Here is a 22,816-nt window from a genome sequence, read left to right on the forward strand (position 1 = left end):
CATATATTTATATTCACCATTCCTCTTATTTACCATCTGTACATACCTGCATATACATAGTATATGTTATAATAGTAATAGTTAATATAACATAATAGTTATATTTGCACTCCGGTTACATGCCAAACTTCAAACAAACACGACACGAACAACTATTTTCTAGATCATTGTGATTTCCTGCTGGACCTGTACTCCCATGTGAAGGACTATGAGACTCAAACAGGCAGGAGTGTCCTTCCAGCATTACAGACAGTTTACCAGTCAGCAGCTCCTGCAGTCTGGTACATAGACCTCTCAGAGAGAAAGGCCTCCCTGCTCCTAGAAGTGCTGAAACTCCAACCAGAGAAGAAACCAGTACATCTGAAGGGCTGGTCAGATGGAGAGAGTGAAGTGAGGAGGTTCCTTCAGTGCCTGCCCTACATATCACAGCTCAGGTGAGTGTGTTAATTAAATTAGTTCCTACTGAGTATGTCATGTGCAGCATTAAAAGTGTCTAACCACTTTGCAGCTATTTAGCCTTTTAGACAGACCAGTCTCAGGAGTTTAATCATTTGTTTAACATTGTTTCACTGATTATAGATCACTTGTGGAATTATACTTGATGGCCATTATTCTTGATTGAATACCATGGCTGTACCTTAGTGTTATAGCTGCTCATCAGGTGGTCAAGTCACAGTTTCTTTGGTTTCGTCCACTTTTTTCATGCCACCGTTTAGGTTTCATTGCTGTTTAACTGTTGATTCTCAATCATTCTCTCTTCTTCATGCTCAACAGTTTTTTGGATGAGTTTGATGATACGTTCCTGGGGAAGCTCTTCTGTCAAGCAGCAGAGTGGGAGGAGCAGACAGGAGAGAAGACACTGAAGCTGTTATCATCAGTGTGCAGTTACAGCACTTTCCCCCTCTGTGTTGAAAACGGTCTACTTCAATGTCGTATCCTGCTGGACCTGTACTCCCATGTGAAGGACTATGAGACTCAAACAGGCAGGAGTGTCCTTCCAGCATTACAGCCAGTTTACCAGTCAGCAGCTCCTGCAGTCTGGTCCATAGACCTCTCAGAGAGAAAGGCCTCCTTGCTCCTAGAAGTGCTGAAACTCCAACCAGGGAAGAAACCAGTAGAGCTGAAGGGCTGGTCAGATGAAGAGAGTGAAGTGAGGAGTTTCCTTCAGTGTCTGCCCTACATCTCACAGCTCAGGTGAGTGGGTTTATTTAAGTAGTTTCTACTTAGTATGTGAAGTGCGGCATTAAAGGTGTCTAACAACGTTGCCACTATTTAGCCTTTGCATTTGAATTGGATAGACCAGTCTCAGGAATTAATTAATTTGTTTGGCATCGTTTCACTAATTATAGATCACTTGTGGAATTATACTTGACCACCATAATTCTAGATTGAATACAATGGCTGTACTTTGATGTGTTATAGCTGCTCATCAGGTGGTCAAATGACCTTTCCTTTGGTTTTGTTCACTTTTGTCATGCCACTGTTTAGGTTTCATTTCTGTTTAACTGTTGAGTCTCAATCATTCTCTCTTCCTCATGCTCAACAGTTGTGATAAGTTTGATGAGAAGTTCCTGGGGAAGGAGCAGACAGGAGAGAAGACACTGAAGCTGTTATCATCAGTCTGCAGTTACAGCACTTTCCCCCTCCGTGATGATGATGATGATGATGATGAATATTATATGTGTCAAAGTGATTTCCTGCTGGACCTGTACTCCCATGTGAAGGACTGACATGACTCTAACTCTAGCTAGATACAGACTCTAGCTGGAAGGAATAAGTGAATAAGGCCATCGGTCATCCACCGTTATCGTTTGGGGTAATGTGACCAACATGTAGTTCACACTACTGTTCAGATTCAGTTTTATATTTGCGACTGCAAGCACACTAATTAATCAATCACTCTTCCGAACTGGGAGCCTTGAAACTTGCGCACACAGGGATGCCAAGATTGCCCTTGACCTCTAACAGAAATAAATCATAATCCATTTTAAGTTCAAATTCAAACAAAAAAATGTCCAGCAATTGACGTTCTTGTTCGTCTTCAGTCAGTTTCAATTTAGCCTCTATTTCCTCTCTCTGTATTTTGTTCAATTGAAGAAAAGCAGGCTCCTGGACCTTCCCTTCCAGCCGGTGGGCGTTCTTCTTCATCCACTCCGCTCCCAGGAGGGTGGACTTGCCACAGTCTACAAGACAAAAACAGTTTAAAGTCCTCTTACAGTGGTCCATAGAAACAGTTCTACAGCCAATGGTGTAGTGGCACAGTTGTCATATAAGGTTATAGTAATATACAGTACTGGTGAAGAGAAACATACCCAAGTTGTCGTCTTCCGTCCTCTTTTTCTTGGCGTCTTCCTCTCGTATTGTTGCGGCATAGCTGTGGTCATTTCTTATGGCATTGCTGCCCACCACACTGTCAGACCGCTCACACTGAAGGAATAAAATGCATGGTGCAATCACAACTATTGAACTAACAAAAAACACTATTATTTACCATTCAGCATCATGCTCACCTCCTGTTCCCTCTTCCGCTTCTTGGGGACCCTGAAAACCGGCTGCAGTGACCCGTGGAGCAACGCTCTGGCCTCATCGGTCCAGTGGGCAAACCTCTGCCTGTGGCTTTGAGTGAGATAGTGACAGAATAAAAAAGTAAGCCAATGTATAACAAATGCGGTTTCGGAAGTTACATTTAAAGTGAAGTCTTACCCCTCAATCTGGAACCGTTCCATTAGAGCGATGCACCACCATCTCCTCGGGTGTCCCATATCCCTCTAAAAAAAATGAGAAAAGAAATGTAAAGTCAAAATGGTTCTGTGCGCTTGGGCAATGGGTGTTTTCAGAGAACAGCCAAACCGTTATGGTTTAGAATGTTAATGGTAACATATTTAGTTTCCTCCTTGACTCTCCTCACCGTCGGAGAAGAGAAACACTGACCTCTGTGAACTGAAGTGGAGCGTCAGTGGTGAGACAGTGCATACTGTGAAAGGCAAAGATCTGCTTATTAGGTTATGACCATTTCAAATGAACAACATTTTCAATAGAATAGAATGGAATTTACCATCAATATGAAGACGCCACAAACAATCCCTCCGTTTTGTAAGTCAGCAGCTCCTGCAGTCTGGTCCATAGACCTCTCAGAGAGAAAGGCCTCCCTGCTCCTAGAAGTGCTGAAACTCCAACCAGGGAAGAAACCAGTAAAGCTGAAGGGCTGGTCAGATGAAGAGAGTGAAGTGAGGAGTTTCCTTCTGTGTCTGCCCTACATCTCACAGCTCAGGTAAGTGTGTTTATTAAATTAGTTCCTACTGAGTATGTCATGTGCGGCATTAAAAGTATCTAACAACTTTGCCGCTATTTAGGCTTTGTAATAAGACAGACCAGTCTCAGGAGTTGAATCATTTGTTTAACATTGTTTCACTGATTATAGATCACTTGTGGAATTTTACTTGACGACCATAATTCTTGATTGAAAACAATGGCTGTACTTTGATCTGTTAAAGCTGCTCATCAGGTGGTCAAGTCACCTTTCCTTTAGTTTTGTCCACTTTTTTCATGCCACTGTTTAGGTTTCATTGCTGTTTAACTGTTGATCCTCAATCATTCTCTCTTCTTTATGCTCAACAGTTGTTATAGGTTTGGTAAGACGTTCCTGGGGAAGCTCTTCTGTCACGCAGCAGAGTGGGAGGAGCAGACAGGAGAGAAGACACTGAAGCTGTTATCATCAGTCTGCAGTTACAGCACTTTCCCCCTCCGTGATGATGATGATGATGATGAATATTATATGTGTCAAAGTGATTTCCTGCTGGACCTGTACTCCCATGTGAAGGACTATGAGACTCAAACAGGCAGGAGTGTCCTTCCAGCATTACAGACAGTTTACCAGTCAGCAGCTCCTGCAGTCTGGTCCATAGACCTCTCAGAGAGAAAGGCCTCCTTGCTCCTAGAAGTGCTGAAACTCCAACCAGGGAAGAAACCAGTAGAGCTGAAGGGCTGGTCAGATGAAGAGAGTGAAGTGAGGAGTTTCCTTCAGTGTCTGCCCTACATCTCACAGCTCAGGTGAGTGGGTTTATTTAAGTAGTTTCTACTTAGTATGTGAAGTGCGGCATTAAAGGTGTCTAACAACGTTGCCACTATTTAGCCTTTGCATTTGAATTGGATAGACCAGTCTCAGGAATTAATTCATTTGTTTGGCATCGTTTCACTAATTATAGATCACTTGTGGAATTATACTTGACCACCATAATTCTTGATTGAAAACAATGGCTGTACTTTGATGTGTTATAGCTGCTCATCATGTGGTCAAATTACCTTTCCTTTGGTTTTGTTCACTTTTGTCATGCCACTGTTTAGGTTTCATTGCTGTTTAACTGTTGAGTCTCAATCATTCTCTCTTCTTCATGCTCAACAGTTGTGATAAGTTTGATAAGAAGTTCCTAGGGAAGCTCTTCTGTCACGCAGCAGAGTGGAAGGAGCAGACAGGAGAGAAGACACTGAAGCTGTTATCATCAGTCTGCAGTTACAGCACTTTCCCCCTCCGTGATGATGATGATGATAAGAAGTGTCAATGTGGTTTCCTGCTGGACCTGTACTCCCATGTGAAGGACTATGAGACTCAAACAGGCAGGAGTGTCCTTCCAGCATTACACTTAAGTAAACAAAACCCAACATGAAACAGCCTGGTAAAGGCCTGTGTCCTAGCCGACACCAGATCTGAGGGAGCGTTTTGATTGGAGGATGAACAAGGAACTCTGCACCCACCTCTGTGTCATGTGATCTCTCTAGTCTCTAATAGCTAGCGGTCTAGCTAGCGGTTTACCACAGTTTAGCCTTACATCCAGTTTTCCAATCAGCTCCTGCAGTCTGGTGGATAGACCTCACCAGGGAAGAAACCAGTATGTTTATAACATCTAACTGCATGTTTATAACATCTAACTGCATGTTAATAGCATCTAACTGCATGTTTATAACATCTAGCTGCATGTTTATAACATCTGACTGCATGTTTATAACATCTAGCTGCATGTTTATAACATCTAACTGCATGTTAATAGCATCTAACTGCATGTTAATAGCATCTAACTGCATGTTTATAACACCTAACTGCATGTTAATAGCATCTAACTGCATGTTAATAGCATCTAACTGCATGTTTATAACATCTAGCTGCATGTTTATAACATCTGACTGCATGTTTATAACATCTAGCTGCATGTTTAAAACATCTAACTGCATGTTAATAACATCTGACTGCATGTTAATAACATCTGACTGCATGTTTATAATCATAAACTCTATCCTGTACTATACATTGTTGTACTGTGGTTCACAGTCACAGTGGTGTGGTTGTTGTTCTGTGGTTCACAGTCACAGTGGTGTGGTTGTTGTTCTGTGGTTCACAGCGCTCATCCATTTGTAGGGACAAGGTGACCAGTTCTTGAAGGGAGCCTGGGCAGTCCCGGACGATAAGGTCCTTCACCGCCTCACTCAGACCCCGCCGGTAGGCGCAAAGGAACGCTATGTCTCCCCACCCGCTGTCGGCGGCGAGGATCCGGAACTCTAGGGTGTAGTCCGCGACGGTCCTGGAGCCTTGCCGGAGTTCCAGCATCCTGGAGGCGGCGTCCGCGCCGTCAGAGGGGTGGTCAAATAAAAAGGAAAAACTCCCGGCGGAACGCCTCGTAGTCCTGGGCAAGATGTGGGTCTCTGCCCACCACGGCTATGGCCCAGTCTAGAGCCTTGTCCACCAGGAGGGACATAACAAAGGCTACTTTAGCCTCTTCTGACCCATACTTGGATGGTTGGAAAGTAAAAAAAAGTTCACACTGGGTCAGGAACCCTCTGCCCAGATCAAAGTTCCCTCCAAAGGGTCGAGGGGTAACCAGGTTGGGCTCGGGTTGGGCGGGAGCTCGCCCTGGGGAGGCTGGAACCCCCGGTGAATCAGCAGGGGGAGCAGGGACTGCAGCTCCTCCAGGGAGCGTGTTCAGCCTCAGCTGGATGGAAGCCACCGCAGAGGCAAGAGTGCCCATCTGGACAGCAAGGGAGGCGAGAACAGCTGAGGCGGAGGTGGACGACTCCTGGAGCTCAGCGATGTTACCCTGAACAGAGGGGAAAGCTTTACTCAACTCCGCCTGGAGGGACGCGAGCTCGGCCGCGTGGGCGGAAACAAGCTCGTCAACAGAATGGGAAACTGGGTTGGGCTTAAGGGCGTCTGCCCCGAGGTTCTGCCTTGACTCATTATGGCTTGATTATTCTGTTATGTTGTAACTAGGAAAAGAGTCAAGTGTGGCAGAACCCCAGAACAGACGGACACAAGAGGCAAATAACAATAAAAGGATTTATTAACAAATGGACAAAATAATAAACCTACTCTAACGGGACCTGAGTGGGGGGAATGTGTGGATGCCAGAGAACTAGGAAATGTAAATGAGATGTGAGTGGGACTGTACTCTGTGTCTGAGTGTGAGTGTCTAGCGTGCAAGAGCTAGTGTGGTGTAGATATGTAGATGAGTGAAGTGTTGAAATATGTACGTGTACTAACCAGTCCAGAGCAGAGAGGGGGAATAGTCAGCAGGCAGGCAGGGGGGGGTTAGGCAGGAGAGGATGGCGGCAGGCAGACGGGGGGGGGGGGGTTTAGGCAGGGGGGATTAGTCGGCAGGCAGGCTGGGGGTTAGGCAGGAGGAGTAGTCGGCAGGCAGGCTGGGGCATAGGCAGGAGACGTAGTCGATAGGCAGGCAGGGGTCTAGGCAGGGAAGGCAGGTTCCTTTGGGGAGCGAGGGTAAACAAAGAAAACAACTAGAGTTAACAAAATAACAAACAAACAAAACTCGGAAGTGAAACTTACTAGAACTAGAATAGCCAACAGGGAGAGCCAAACAACTAACCACATGGGTCAAAATAATCAAGCGTCGGAGGAAGGTTTCTGGGGCTCTTTATAGGGCTGCCTCTTCCTGAGTTGATAGCCACCTGCTGTGGAAGGTCCAGCTGTCTCCACTTGAGCCTGATGAGGCTCAACGAGCGCCAACGAGGCAGGAGGGGGCAGAGCCGAAGAGGGATTCACAACAGTACCCCCCCCCCCTTAGGGGAGGCACCTGACGACCGTCCTGGAGCGTCCGGGTGGGCCTGATAGAAATCCTCCAGGAGTGTGGGGTCGGCGAGGTAGGACGGGGGCACCCAGCTCCGGTCTTCGGGGACGTAACCCACCCAGTCCACCAGATACTGGAACCCCCGTCCCCTACGGCGGACAGCCAGTAGGCGGTCAACCGTCCACACCTGGTCGCCATCCTTCAGGACCCGGGGAGGTGGGGGGGCTGGAACGGGGGGGGACAGGGGGCTAGTGGAAACAGGCTTGAGGAGGGACACGTGAAATACTGGGTGGACCTTGAGAGCAGGGGGAAGGTTTAATCGAACCGCTGCAGGGTTAACAGTGTAGGGCCCAACATAACGGGGATTTAGCTAACGGGAGGAGGTCTGGGCGGTCTGGAGGGGCAGGTCCCGGGCCAACAGCCAGACCTTCTGGCCGGGACGATAGGCCGGGGCTGGCACCCTCCACCGGTCGGCACAGCGACGGGACCGCTCAGTGGCCCGCAGCAGAGCAGTCCGGGTGGTCCTCCAGATGCGCCGACACCGGCGGAGGTGGACCCTGGTGGACGGGACTGCCACCTCCAGCTCCTGTTGGGGAAAGAGAGGAGGTTGATAGCCCAAGGAGCATTCAAAAGGGGACATACCCGTGGCGGAGCTCTCCATGGTGTTAATGGCATACTCCACCCATGGTAGGTACTTGGCCCAGGAGGCGGGGTTGCTGGTGGTGACACAACGCAGGGCTGCCTCCAGGGCCTGGTTGGTCCGCTCGGCCTGTCCGTTGGACTGCGGATGGTATCCAGATGTGAGGTTGACCGAGGCCCCAATTCCCTTACAGAAGGCCTGCCACACCTTGGAGATGAACTGGAGGCCCCGGTCGGACACAATGTTGTGGGGGATCCCGTGAAGCCTCACCACATGGAGCGTGAGGAGGTCCGCAGTCTCGGCCGCGGAGGGGAGCTTGGGAAGGGCGACAAAGTGGAAAACCTGTCCACAATGGTTAGGATGGTGTCCTTACCTTTGGATAAGGGGAGCCCCGTAACGAAGTCCAAAGTAGGGCTGGGCAAACTATCAAAATTAATTTTTCGATAATCGTAAGAATTAACGATCAATTATCGATTAATCGATAAGCTTTTTTTTCATCAAAAAGAGTTTGTAAGAGGCGCCATGTCTTGGCATGTATCACACATACAGTATCGTATGTGCCGTTTATTTTAAAACTGCATGTCTATGCCTTTTTGTGGGCGGCTGTGTCTCAGGAGGTAGAGCCGCCGTCTAATGATCACAAGGTTGGCAGATCGGCGGTTCGAGCCCCGGCTGGCCACATCTCGAAGTGTCCTTGGGCAAGACACTGAACCCCAAATTGCTCCCAGTGAGCGGGCCGGCGCCTTGCATGGCAGCTTGCCGTTCTAGTGTCTATTCATCAAGTGTCTATTCATTTGATGACGTGTGTGTGTCATTTGACAACAACATTTCATTTTGAGAAGACAAAACATAATTTTGAATGCAGGGCTTGCTTTTGCAAGAGATTTGTGGAGTTTAGGGTTTTGTGTGTGAGTTTTTGGCTTAAGAGAAAATGAGCTATGCTTTGAGAAAACGTGTTAAAGCGATAGAGAAAAACTGTAATAATGCCAATGGGCGGGCCAGTGAGGATGGGAGACCTCTGCAGTTAAAGGGATAGTTCACTATAACAACATTTTTAAATATACTACAGTCCTTCATAAGATGTTCGGGTCATTTAGGCCCGGATGCACAGAGACACAAAGAAACATACACACTCACACTGACACTCACTCACTCACACACCTCTGCTATGGCTTTCCCGCGCCAAGAAGCCGTCTGCTCTCGCACTTTTTACCCTTTGAAGTGCAACATTGTAAACATTTTTCCATTTTCTTGCACTGTACAGAACGTATGCAACAACTGCAAAAAGTACATTTGAGGTACACACACTGTCACATTCTGTGGTTCATGTGTTGTGTAGACAGGCATACCCATGCACACACAATTGTAGCCAGTGTTATTTCAGAATTATTTGGGATTTTTCAGACATAATACTGTATTTTGACAGTGACAGTGAACATTCCGTTCGTGTTTTGTGATTCTGCATTTGCAGACATTTTTGAGAGATATATTTCATAGCTATTGGCAAAAACAATCTTAGTTTGGTTCTTTCATTTCTATTCTTGTTCATCACCTATATTTTCTTTACAGCTTTGATTATAATTAGATAAATGTGAAAGTCAATTGACAATATAAATTCAAAATAATAAACAGCAATGAAAACATTGTTTCATTAACATTTTTCCTAGATAAGTATGATTTATGACACCCAGGTCTTTATTATAGTGGATTTTGCATTTTCAAAGTTAGGGGCATCATGTGCATAAAAACGCTTCTACTCATCATGCTGTCGTTCAGCCCCACCTATTCCCAGGGGTCTGACACTTTGTGGGTTGTTACTAAGCATAATCTGCTCCAGCCTCTCCAAAGGACAGCCCCCTAGATCCACCAGAACCAAAGATATGCACTTTTGAATGTGTACACAGTACCTATTGTGCATTATTTGGTACAGTACCTGTTTGTTCCCACAGGAGGCGCCCTTTAATATTATGGGCTATTTTGGGGCTTTCTTGCCCTGACTATACCCCCTTGTACGGGTCACCCTTGGGACTAGGAGCACCGTGTCAGGATAAGTGCTTTTAAAACCCCAATGATGTCCCGGGTCAACTGGACCCGAACAGTACGAAAGGGTCCAAAAAGTGAACATCACACAAGGGTTAACTATATGAAAAATGCTACAATACAAGAACACCTAACTGTGACGATTGGATACTCCTACCACTAGGTGTCAGTAGAGGTCCTTGTTATAGGACATGACCGGAGATGATGTGGTGGTAGCGAGAGGACAGGAACTAATAGGTACTAGGTAGATGCAGTTGATGTAAACGGAGCACGTTAATAAAAGTTACAAAAAGAATCTGAATGAGATGTCACCAAGAATACAGCGAATGATGATGAGATTGCAAAGATACGACTTTGGACTGATCTACACACCAGGAAAGCATCTGGTACTCGCTGACGCACTCTCGCGAGCACCAACAGGGAACAGTGTCAGTACAACTGAAGAGGATGTTCAGAGGCATGTGAACATGGTGTCTGCTGTGCTTCCTGTATCAGACTCCAAGTCCAGACAGATAGCTGAGGAAACAGCGAAAGACACAGAGCTGCAACAAGTCATCAACAACATGCAAAATGGATGGCCTCCAGGTTCCTGTCCACAGTTCTTCCATGTCAGAGGTGAGCTGAGTGTAGTCGATGGGCTGCTGTTGCTAAAACACGACAGAATCATCATCCCAAGAGCTCTGAGGCAGGACATGCTACGGAGGATCCATGAAGGTCATCTCGGTGTCGCAAAGTGTAAAAGAAGGGCGAGAGATACTGTCTACTGGCCTGGAATCAACAAAGACATAGAGAGACTGATAAGCAGGTGTCAAACATGTCAGGAGCATAGGAACAAGCAAACCAAAGAGCCCATGATAGTAGCTGATGTGCCAGCAGCACCGTGGCACAAGGTAGGAATGGACTTGTTTCATCTCAAAGGAAGAGACTATGTAGTAGTCGTTGACTATTATTCCAACTTCCCTGAAATGGCACTGCTAGCAAACATGTCATCAGCCTGTGTCATAACACACACAAAATCGATCTTTGCCAGACATGGCATACCACATACCGTTGTGCAGTGGCGGGCGGTGCATTTCACACCTAGGCCTTCAGTGATGTCCGACACATTCCTACCTGAATTATTCTACCTCTTAATACCATCGTTATGACGCCATGGCTCTAGAAACTAGACAGAAACACAGTATAACCGGGCGTTGCATCACCTTAACATAGTCAGACAAGTACAACAGAGTTATATTAATATTTCCGAAGCATTTTTAATCAATAAATCCGCATTTACAATGAAGAGTGTTAAACTAACATCTTTAAGATCGCTACATTACCCACGTCTGTCGTCTCGTCCACCATAATAGCGACAAAGGGTGCCTTTTTAATCTCCATTTTGATCTCTTCTCCCATCACTTCAGCAATAGCAAAAATCAGGTCGTTTTGTATTTTGCCTGACGTCCCAGTAAACACTTTGTTTGTGGACAGGTGGTAATGTAAATCTGGGTTGTTTTCAGCCAGAAAAGAAAGAAGCTCAACGTAGTTTCCTCTGTTTGTGGACTCGGCGCTTTTATCGTGTCCCCTAAATGAAAGTTATTGTTTACCCAAAAACAGGACACAATCGATCAGTATTATCGATCAGTCAACGGAGCTCCGTTTCCCTGCGCACTTTCAAAAGTTTCACATCTACCGGCATAGTTACGCATCTCAATAGTGAATATCAATAGTGCGTATCAATAGTGCGTATCAATAGTGCGTATCCAATCAAAAGACATGCTGGGTGCTGACATCATTGAGCCTTACAGCAGGCGCCGTTGTTGCTTTTGCTCGCATCTACGTAGGTTTACTAGGTACGCCACAGGTTTTCTCGTTCCAACGTTAAGTTACAGGTCGGATTCGCGGCACCGTTTAACGTGCAGGCGGGCAGATTTTGGAGCCCCCTAGCAACACATTTTGATTGGATAAAAGCTCTAACATAAAGGCCAGCCCTCCAAATCTCAATCGGAGACTGGAAGCAGCGCAACCAAGAGGAAAGCTATGAAATGAAGAGAATAGACTATGGGGAATCATTAATACATATTTGTGGAAAAAATATATTAAAATAAAATGTATATTCTGATGATGTTTAGGCCAGCAGAGAAGGCCTTGCTGGCCCTGACGGCACACCACTGCCGTTGTGTCTGATAACGGACCATGCTTCAGTAGCGGAGAGTGGAGAGAGTTTGCAGAACAGTACGACTTCAATCATGTGACCTCCAGTCCTCTCTATGCACAGTCTAATGGAAAGGCTGAGAAAGGAGTCCACATTCTCAAGCAACTCCTGAAGAAAGCTGCTGACAGTGACTCAGATCCATACCTTGCTCTACTCAGCTACAGAGCATCACCTCTTGAGTGTGGACTGTCACCTGCTGAGTTGCTCATGAAGAGAAAGCTTCGTACCACACTGCCGAGTAACTCACAGCAAAGAAGACGTCCAAAAGCTGAAACAAAAGCTACAGCTACAGAAGATGAAGCAGAAGTCATTCTATGACAGAACAGCCAAGCAGCTTCCACCACTCTCAAGCGACGACACAGTTAGGATTCAAGGTCCTGATGGATGGAAGACAAAAGCCACTGTTCTTGACGAAGTCGCTCCACGGTCATTCACGGTGAGAACAGAAGAAGGACAAATCTTCAGACGCAATCGCCGCAGTCTCCTAAAAACTCCAGAAGCTGTTCCAGAGCTCAGTGAAGCCTGCAGTCTGAGCCCATCCGTCCACTTCCAAGTGACTGTAACACAGACAGATATACTGAACCACACACTAACACACAAATGTCAAGTGAACCTGTGATAAGAAGATCCACAAGACACATCACAAAGCCTGATAGACTGAACTTGTAAAAAAAAAAAAGAAGAAAAAAAAGACAATAAGCATGAATGTGTAAGAATGTGTTTAATGTTTTGAGTTGATGTGTTATACATATAAAAGAAAGTTTAAGGGTTAGTTCATAGTAAACATGTTTGGTTGTGTGTTTCAGTAAAATGCTTTAAGGACATAGCTGCAGTTAAGATTGTAGCTGATACCTGTAATTTGTGTAACTTGAACTGTTAGCTGTTTGTTATTTTTCTTACCTCAAAGAAAGGAGGATGTGACGATTGGATACTCCTACCACTAGGTGTCAGTAGAGGTCCTTGTTATAGGACATGACCGGAGATGATGTGGTGGTAGCGAGAGGACAGGAACTAATAGGTACTAGGTAGATGCAGTTGATGTAAACGGAGCACGTTAATAAAAGTTACAAAAAGATCCTGTTTCTCATTGAACGACACGAACAACACACTAACAATGTCACCTATGACACATAATAAATGTCTCTTTTGCCCCAAATATAGCACCAGAACATGGTATATATCAGCAATTACTCTTGCAATATGACTTAGTGAAAGAATGACAAGATAATTCATATTACTGGGTTTCCTTACATTCAACATACTATTGCATGCTTTAACAAAGATGAATGTTACGATAGCCACTGAACATGGTGTAAACAAAATAACTTGAATACAGCCTTTGAACAAGGCTTCTTGGAACAAGCCGAACATTATAATTCATAGTATCCTGTTATAGACATGTTTGCTAAGAAAATGTGTTATAAATTAAATTGTATTAGTTGACAACCCTGGTCAATAAGCTGTCTTACTGTATTATTAGAATACTATGAATTATGTAGATTTCCCTTAAGCCACAGAACAGGGCTGACTATTGTCGTTATGTTACAAAACCGAAAGATGCCATGGTAACAGCTGTCGCCAAAACCATCGGGGTTTAGCGAGTCCACCAAAAGCAGCTCCTTTGCTTTAGGTTTGATGATCTGTCAACCATTTACAAAGCAGATAACATTACATGCTCTCCTAAAACAGAAGAGAAATGTACAGCACAAGTTGAGTACATTTGAGGGAGCCACCCCTCCTAAATTTCGTTGTTTGGTACCTGTACTGTAGCAATGACAATAAAGTCCATTCATTCATTCATTCATTCATTCATTCATTTTTACTTTGACTGTTGAGAGGATTTGGATTACACTCACACAAAGCAAATAGTGATCCGCTTTTCCTGGCTGTCGACTCCAGGCAGGGATGACGATGGCATCCTTGTGCAGGAGGTCCTTCTAGCATTTTAGAAGTTATTTTGCATTTTTTTAGGCTTGGCTGGTATCTATTTTTTAAATTCCTTTTTATCGATTTCCAAATACTATGATATACATCAATACCGCCCAAGCCTATGTCAATGTCAAGCAACACAGGTCACAGGTAAAAGGAACTTACAGGAAGTCCAGCCATTGGGTCCACAGTCTTGGACTTCCACGTTGGGACTACGTACAAGTCCACAACGTGGATGTCTTTTCCCTATATTGACATTAATGAATAAGGCATACATCTGCATAATTAATGTTTTAACAAATAACAAAACCTTACATGTTTTTGTGTGGCCTCTTTGATGAATCTAAAACATGCGTTTCCAATCTGCAACAGAGTAATAAGTAAGTAACTTGTGCCGATAAGTTACTGTGAGGACAAGCAATGACAAGAATTCCAATGTACCTGTTCTGGTTATATATGGCAATTCAACATTCTATTCTATTCTATACGTACATTGGACTCCATGAGCTGAGGAAAGCCCAAGCTCCAAAAGTCCTCCCGCACCAGGCAGACATTCCCCTCCTTCACAATGATCTCCATTGGAGATCTTTGTGGGTCCAGTACATAATTTAGCTACAAGAAATAGATATAAAACATACTTTAAATCAATAGCAAACATACAAAAGATGATTGCGTATCAAGTAGACATTTATATCTACCAGCATGTCCTGGCTTGGGGTCCTAGCGCACAGATACGGAGGGACGACTGGTGGCTCAGGCTCTCTGGACTCTGATGGAGAGGATACAGTATTATGCAAGTATCACATACATACAGTTACTGCACATACACACTTAGTGTGTGTCCTTGTATTAACAATAATAATACCTCTCAAATTAGGCCTGATGAACGGCTTCAGCTGGGCAACGTTCACACCCTGCTTTAGCTGGGGCCCTTTGGTGCTGGCATCACCACACCCTTGGGTGAGATGGAGGATATGATGTGCGGCCCAAACCAATTGGCCTCCAGTCGCCCTCCTTTCCGTCCCTCCTTCCGCTTGTTTGCCCGTAGGACCTCATCCCCAACTTTGAAGTCAAAGGATTTGACCCCCTTTTTGTTCCGGGCCTCGTAGGCCTTTTTCTGCCTTGCCTGGGCAATTTGGATGTTCTGGTAAGTCTGAATTAAAAAAAATAATTAAATTAATTGTCCCTTAAAACATATTCATATTTTATAGCATATATTGCCATTGTATGCATATTTGTTATTATTAGATATTATTATGCATAAATTGCCATTTTTACATCACCTTTGCATGTAGATCTGTAACTTCGACAGTAACTTCGACACAAAACTTCGACACAAAAGTACAATCAATAGTATTTCACCATCTTTTCTATATTGTTTGAATTGTTTTTTGTTTCTTTCTATGTTTGTTTGAATTGTTATAAAATATAGCAAAAACCTAAGAACGAACAAAGCTTCTTCCTGCTTTTTGAGCAATTTAATTATGAACAAATTCATTCAAGTTTATATAACTGAACATACCCAGAAATGATTTGATGGAAATGGAAATCAGTTAGTTCAGCCATGATTTTCCCTTTTTGGCATGCAAGTAAAACAATTCTCAAGTATGTCCCCATTTTCCTGAAGTGTGCACTTCTGCTCTCAGCATGGATCCTCGACGGTTAAAAAAGGCTTAATCCTATGGTTTTCCATCCATGGGTGGCAGTACACAGAAATAACCTTTAGGTCGGATGGGATTTGAACCATAATTGCATATTGAAAATATGCACCAAGTGACGAAGTAGTGTACCACACATACTCTGAAGAAATATGCTTTTCACATTTTCAAGAAATGTGAATTGAAATAAATACAAAGCAGTGTTTTAGCTGTGTTTAATTGTTCCACAGCAGATCAATTATGCCACAAGAGCCCAAAAGAACCCCAAGGACACACTAGTGGTGGTGTTTCAGGCAGGATTTGAACTCACAACCTTCCGATCACCAATCCAATTCACTATTCACTAGAACTTTTTGACAATTGGAGCAGATATAGATAGATAGATAGATATACATGGTCAACATGTCATAACAGGGCCAACAGTTTTGGGACGTGCTCATGGAACAGGGAAATAGTGTAAAACAAGGCTATATTGTGGGAACTGGACAGAGATGTGCTTATGTGAACAATAAAATATGTATATCATGACACATGTACCCACACACACAGCAAAGCTTTGAGGTGTGTCTCCTTCTGTGCTTTATATTTAACAGTCTTGAAAAGTGTGCATGAAGCAGATCCATGCCAGGTTTTCCCTCCTCCATTGCACCTATACTTAGGCCTTGTCCACACTAATACGTTTTTTTGAGAAACGTTTTTCGAATATAAAAATATTACCGTCCACACCAGCATGTTTATAAAAATGTCTGTATCCACATGCATACGCATGAACGCAATATAAACGCTGTCATTGAGCATTCCACACCAGTAGTCGGTGATATAATTTTATCCTCATAGCCCCGCTGGCCAATCAGACGCCTCTGTCTCTCAATGTTCTCGATCATTAACTGTGCATTTATCTGTAAACAGGTTAAAAGTCCAGTTAACAGTGAAAGAACTAGAAGCACTTTGTACACCTCCATTTTCCTCGCTTGTGTAGCCTCGACTCGACCACCGTTGCCTGTTGTAAACAAAGTAGTTACTGGTGCTAGGATATGACGTTGGAGGGAACAGCAAACAGCTGCAGTGCGCATGATCATAGAAATCTATGCGCATGATGACGTGACGAATACAAAAAGCTCCGTCTATCTCGTCCACAAGTCAAAAATATACGGCGAATATACCGCGTTTTTAAAAATCTTCACTCTGGCTGGCGTTTTTAAACATCTTCGTTTTCAGGGGGCAAAAACTTGTTTGCGTCTGGACGAACCCCCCAAAACGAATATAAAAATCCACGTTTAACAAAAAAACGTATAGGTGTGGACAGGGCCTTAGACTGACATCCCTCTAACCCAATCAATGCATCCAATATGGCCTTCAACCAATGTGTTTCACCGGCAGGACCAATATTAAAAAACTGGGACATCCCCAAACAAGCCCTTTGCTGATGGACTCCTTGCTGAAAGCATGGGATTTTTTTTTAGCTCTAGCAATAGTTGTATTCGTGGTCATTTTTTTCTACCTAGTGAATCCAGTAAGTGTATTTAGTTCTGTAGTTTACCTTTTAGCCATATTTTTCATTGTACCACACTTTAGTCTTCTAACCCTTTAAGCACAATTATTTTCAGAACACTTTTTCCCCTAACACCCTACATTACCGTTAGAAAAGTTAAGAAGAAAAAATTATGTTTGTTCCAATTGTAGGTAGCACCTGTAGCTAATAAACTCTACTCAAGGTGGGACGTTACCAATCAGCTCTAGGTAAGGCGGGACATTAGAGGGGAAGTCATGGCGGACATGAGGAACACGCATGATTAGCGTATGTGTTTGATCCACTCTGGAGGGTTTATGCTGTCCTGGTGTCCCGAAGGTAAATAGCTTAGTAACAATCTAACAATTTAGCTTGGCTCAATAGTCTTGCAGTCTTGTCTCAACAGTTTATTTGCGCAGGTGGTTTAAATCGTAGTGGTCGCTGCTTTTTGCCATAATTGGGAGATGTGCAGGAGCGTATACCTGAGTTGCTGTTGTAAATTGTGAAGCGATGGTGTTTTCAATAACGACTGTATTTCACAACAGGTCTAGCCTGACCTAGGTGGTGCCAGTAAAGAGGACTAGCCGATGTCTGCTTTGTATCAGCTGCAATAAGTTACCCAGTTTTACCTTTGTAAATAGTATTGCTAGCTGCTGTTTTGTTCATGGTAGATTTTAGCCTAATGTGAACAATTGTATTTAGGTATATGATCTGTCTTGCTATTTTTTTTACTGTATATCAACTGGTCTCCTTGCACTGCATGTGGTGTGAGTGCTTAATCACCAGGGAACACCTTATCACTGTCTGCCGTGTTCGCCGTGGGCTTGCTGTGTGTCTGCTGTGTGTCCATTCAGATTCATGGTGTGTCTGTCCCGAGACTGCTGTGGTGGTAGCATCCCTCTAGTCAGTTGCCCAACCCTCATTTAATCACTACTGCAAGTATAATTAAGCACCTTTTGTATAACATTTTAACTTAAAGTAAACCTTTTTAAAGCATAGATCTGTTAAATAAAATATTGTTATTGAACCTTAGGCTCTTATTTGGCAGCATCTATTTTTGTCATTCAATGAGGTCTGGATCTTAATGAACTGGTTTCATGACTCTGCTCTCTCATTGGCAAACCTGAGTGCTTAGTTTAGTCCTGAGGACCTCCCCTATAACAAAAAGGTGGTGTTGTCCCACAGTGTATTCATCAACTGATTGCCGCAGCCATTCCGGGCCTCGATTGCCTTATACTACACTTTCTCTAGCACTGACTGCCAATGGCACTTGTTCTTATCAAAGGTTTGACTTACAATGACTTATATAGTGTATAGTTGATTCACTTACTCAAACAAATGTACTTATTACCAACAGGGAAGCAGGCCCGTCACTATGGGCGGGCCTCAGGGGGCCAGGCCCCCCCACAGACGTGCTGGTGCCCCCCCAACTGGCAGCCAGATATTAAAAAAAAAAAAAAAAACATATTTTATGTTAAATGAAGACATTAAAATTGAGAAACAATAGTGTGTTTTTCATTTTGTTGGACGGGATTCTAGTGACAACCAATCATTTGAAAGTTGAAAGTTGAAAGTTGCACGTTACGCACGCTGCTGCTCTCGCCATTTCAGTTGTGTGAGGCGAGCACTGAGCAGTTGAGTGAAATCTGCGCTTTTTGATGGATAAAGCTTTTTGAATAAAGATGGATATAAGAAAGTGGATTACCGGTAAATCCTCGAAAGGTGCAGCTGCACCCAACCCCGATGGACATACGTAGCACCAGCATTAGCGACTGTGGGCAGCCTGACACTAGCACCCCGACGGCTACCACTAGTGAGGTAAGTCCTACTAGCCCAACTGTTAGGGCTAGGGCTACTACTAGCCTTGCTAGCCCCCCGATGAAAGTTTTGTTACTTTTCGAGCCACCAAACAGACTGCTACAAAGCGAGAACATGGACCTGTTCACTGCGGTTACTCTTGTGAACAGTGCATCTGAATGCATAAAATCACTGCGCACAGAGGATGAGTTTACTGCGCTCTGGGACCTCTGCTCTCCTCCAGCCTCAGCCACTGACGAGGCTGGTCCCAGCTGTCCAACTAAGAGAAGACGCACAATTAACAAGAGCTTTGGTGCATTTGTAGTTGAAGGAACGGTTGGACAGTCACAGAGGGACACTGGCGAAAAGACAGAGTTCCTGGGAGTGTTTTACAGTGTTATTGATGCTGTGCAAGGAGAGATGGATGCGCGTTTTGGAGAGCGCAGCTGCAAGCTCATTGGTGCGCTGGCTGCTTTAAACCCAGAGGCCGAGGATTTCATGGATCCATCGAAGGTCACTCCTCTCCTAAGATTAGCTCGAACTGAAGTGGTTGAATCTGAATATGCTGTGGCTCGTGGTGGGTTCCTGGTAAAGAAGATGGAGGACACCTCGTTTCCCCCCAAAGATGGACAATGGACAATAGCCAATATTCTCAGTATACATTCCACTCAGCACTCCAGGCCATGCCAACTGTCATCCAAGCTTATACACTCGCCCTAACTTTGGGAGCGTCTACCGCGACTTGTGAAAACTCTTTTTCAACACTTAAACATGTTTTCTCTGAGCATCGGCGCAGCATGTTGCACAAGCGCAAGGCTCAACTGATTCAGCTTGCCTTCGAAAAGGACCTCACCCACAAGTTCAAGGATGAGTGGAAGGACTTACTGATGAGGAGATTCAGCACTGAAAAACGCCTCCTCCTTCTTTTCTGAGCCGGGTGTGTGTGTGTGTGTGTGTGTGTGTGTGTGTCCGTGTGAGCACACGCCGTGGTGATGTTTTGCTAGTTGTATTCTCGACAGCTTTTTCAACTGGAGAGATGAGCTGTTTGCACGGTTATGCTATATTTAATGTGCTTTGTGTATAACGTGTTCAATGATGAGGATCTGGCTGATCCTATTTGCTGTAGATGGGTGGTTTTAATGTGATGATCACACGATCGGTCGGTCATACTGTATCCCTTTTGGAAGTGCACTGATTGCGTGCCAGTCTCCTAATTTTTGTTACGTAGGCTATCCCTGGCATTTATTTAATTCTTGTTCTTGTACGTGTGCCGGGTTGGTGCCAATTATTGACCTGTGCGCATTGTAATGCACAACTTGGCCTCTCCACGCTATAAAGTAACTTGCATTCAAATAATTTTAGCTTAGGCCTACTCGGGTCGACAAGGCCTTGTAATAAACCAGCTTCGCCTGTGTTTATTGTTATGTTATTTGCTGCATTCTGATAATTTTAGGTCTAGTCTTCATCGGTAGGCTACGTGTCCAATTTAGCCTCTGCAACCTACTATGCATGTCAGTGTTGCATGACGAATACCATAGCATATTGGATTATATAAAATAGTTAATAATAATTGTGCCCCCCCATGCAGTTCATTGGCCCACCCTAAGACTGGGCCCTGGTGACGGGTCTGCAGGGAAGACCTATATGCTCAGTTTGGGCAGAAGTTTTAGTTCGGTCAGCTGTTTAGCCATTTGGCTGCTTTTACGGTTTCATTTTGTATTAGGAATACTTAGTATTCTAAGACGGCCCTGTCGTATATCATGGATATTTGTACGGCTGGAACTCAAACTGACCAATAGAGACATGAATGGACCGGATCTATCTGTTGTATATAACACCGTTACGTATCCTCGCGCATTTTTAAGTAGGTATACGTATCCTCGCGCATTTTTAAGTGGGTATACGCAAATCCTTGGCCGTTCCTAGTGGGTATACGGCGTAGTCCCGCGTATCACGTAGACTACACCACTGGGAATACATAAGATAACTTCCAAACACAAGAAAAGTCTTCAATCAAGGTGTTGCAGTTTATTTTTAGCTTTTGGTGTTTGTGAGAAATGTATACAAAAGGCCTCCTATGTTGACAAGTTTAACCAGCTGACCAATAGCACAGTAAAATTCCACTACATAATGGAAAAGCAGTGGGATCACCAGCGCCCTCATGTGGACCACATCATAACCTGCAACCTGCCACCAGGTACACTGATACTGTAGCTACAAGGATGAAATTAGACCTTCCAAAAAATCTGGATAGACTAATGGGGTGAGATAATATACTAAATATTTAATAATATAGCAGGAATACAATTACCATAATTTCAGCAGGAGGAATGGTTGACTTTCATCGATATTATTCATTCAGGATAGCTCTGAAGCATTGGAGAATGACAAACTGACATGGCATCTCAGTTTAACTTATAACCAACACACCTGACTTTAATTTCCTTAATTGGGACATGGCATTTTGGGAAGTTTAATTCATACCTTTGATTTGAAGACTTTCCTTTCAAGGCTATTGTTTGCCATGTGGTTCATCGTTAGCTAAACATTTTGTATGTAAATAGTTAGTAGGCTTCAGCCATGTCTAAGTTTGTTCCAAGTTCATTTAACATTTGATGTTACAACTAATCCTTTGTTTATTTTCTAGATAATCATCCGTCATGCCACCCTTTTACCCCAACTGCTCGATCAACTGACCATTACTGTGACGGCAACCTACCTCCTGAACCCAACCCAGCCCAATGTGTTTCCTCCTCCTGCCCTTTGCTCTGTGGGCGATTCTTCTAGCTGAGCTTTCTGGGGTCTTGGTTGAACTGCCATGTGCTTTTATAGTATATCCAATAAGTTAAAAACAGAACTGCAGTTAAAAGCTGGTGGGTGGGTGGGTGCTCATTATGACTGGTAGGCTCCATTTTAGTTATTTGGGTGGGACTTGCTATTGGTTGGTGAGAGATTGGCACATGGGCCCTCTCTCAGTTAGATTCCCCCACTTGTTTCCTTCTCAAAACGCATTGGATGAGAACATCTAAGGGGAGGAGCCTCAAAAAGGGCCATGGTCACATTCAATGGTTTTACCTGCAGATCTTCCAGGCACACAGTGCCCCCTACTGGTGTACATGAATAGCTCTAGGCAAAACTAGCACAGCAGGTGGCAGTAAACCAGCTTTGTGGGTGTATGTATGGTACTTGATACTGTCAGTTGTTGCACTCCTGATGTAATCAGTTGGTTTAGGGAAGTGAGCTCTCTAATGTGTGTCAGACAGAACATACAACTGTGAAGTATTTATATACCATCTCTGGTTTGTTTTTGTTGACTCGGAAGACAAACATTCAGCATATGTGACAGCAGCTGGTGAAACCAGGAACGCCAACCAATCAAAATGTTCAGACTTATTCTGAAAAAAGTAAATAAATGTCAACGTTATTGAAAATCAATGACACACTCGCCAGTCAAGCCAAAACATTGCAATGCAATGGATTCAGTGAGTAATCCACACTACTACCTAGTTTACTATAACACTTCACATCTCAGTCTTTTGGTCCGCATATCGGCAATCAATCAAAATGTTCACTTTTCTTTTGAAACACGGAACTACGTTTCAACATTGTTGAGAATCACAACACAAACTCGCTAGTCAAGTCAAAAATACTGCAACGAATTCGGTGAGTAACCCCACTGATACCTAGTTAACTAGAACACTACTTTACATTGTTAGCAGACTCACAAAACAAGCTGTTAGTTGACTAGTGATGTGTCATTGATTTTCAACAACACGGAAAAGTCAGATCATTACATCAGATCCCGATATGAGGGGTGGAATTAAAAAAGGACTAAAATTGAATATATAATTGAATATACAGTATATACATTTCCTGATGTACATACATCATGTCCATCAGGAAAAATACCATAATGGACAAATTACCATGTTCAAAAAGTATATATACAAAAAAGTATAATAACAAAACAAG

This window comes from Nansenia antarctica (assembly GCF_963989245.1).
Source record: "Nansenia antarctica genome assembly, chromosome: 6".
In the NCBI taxonomy this organism is placed as follows: domain Eukaryota; kingdom Metazoa; phylum Chordata; class Actinopteri; order Argentiniformes; family Microstomatidae; genus Nansenia; species Nansenia antarctica.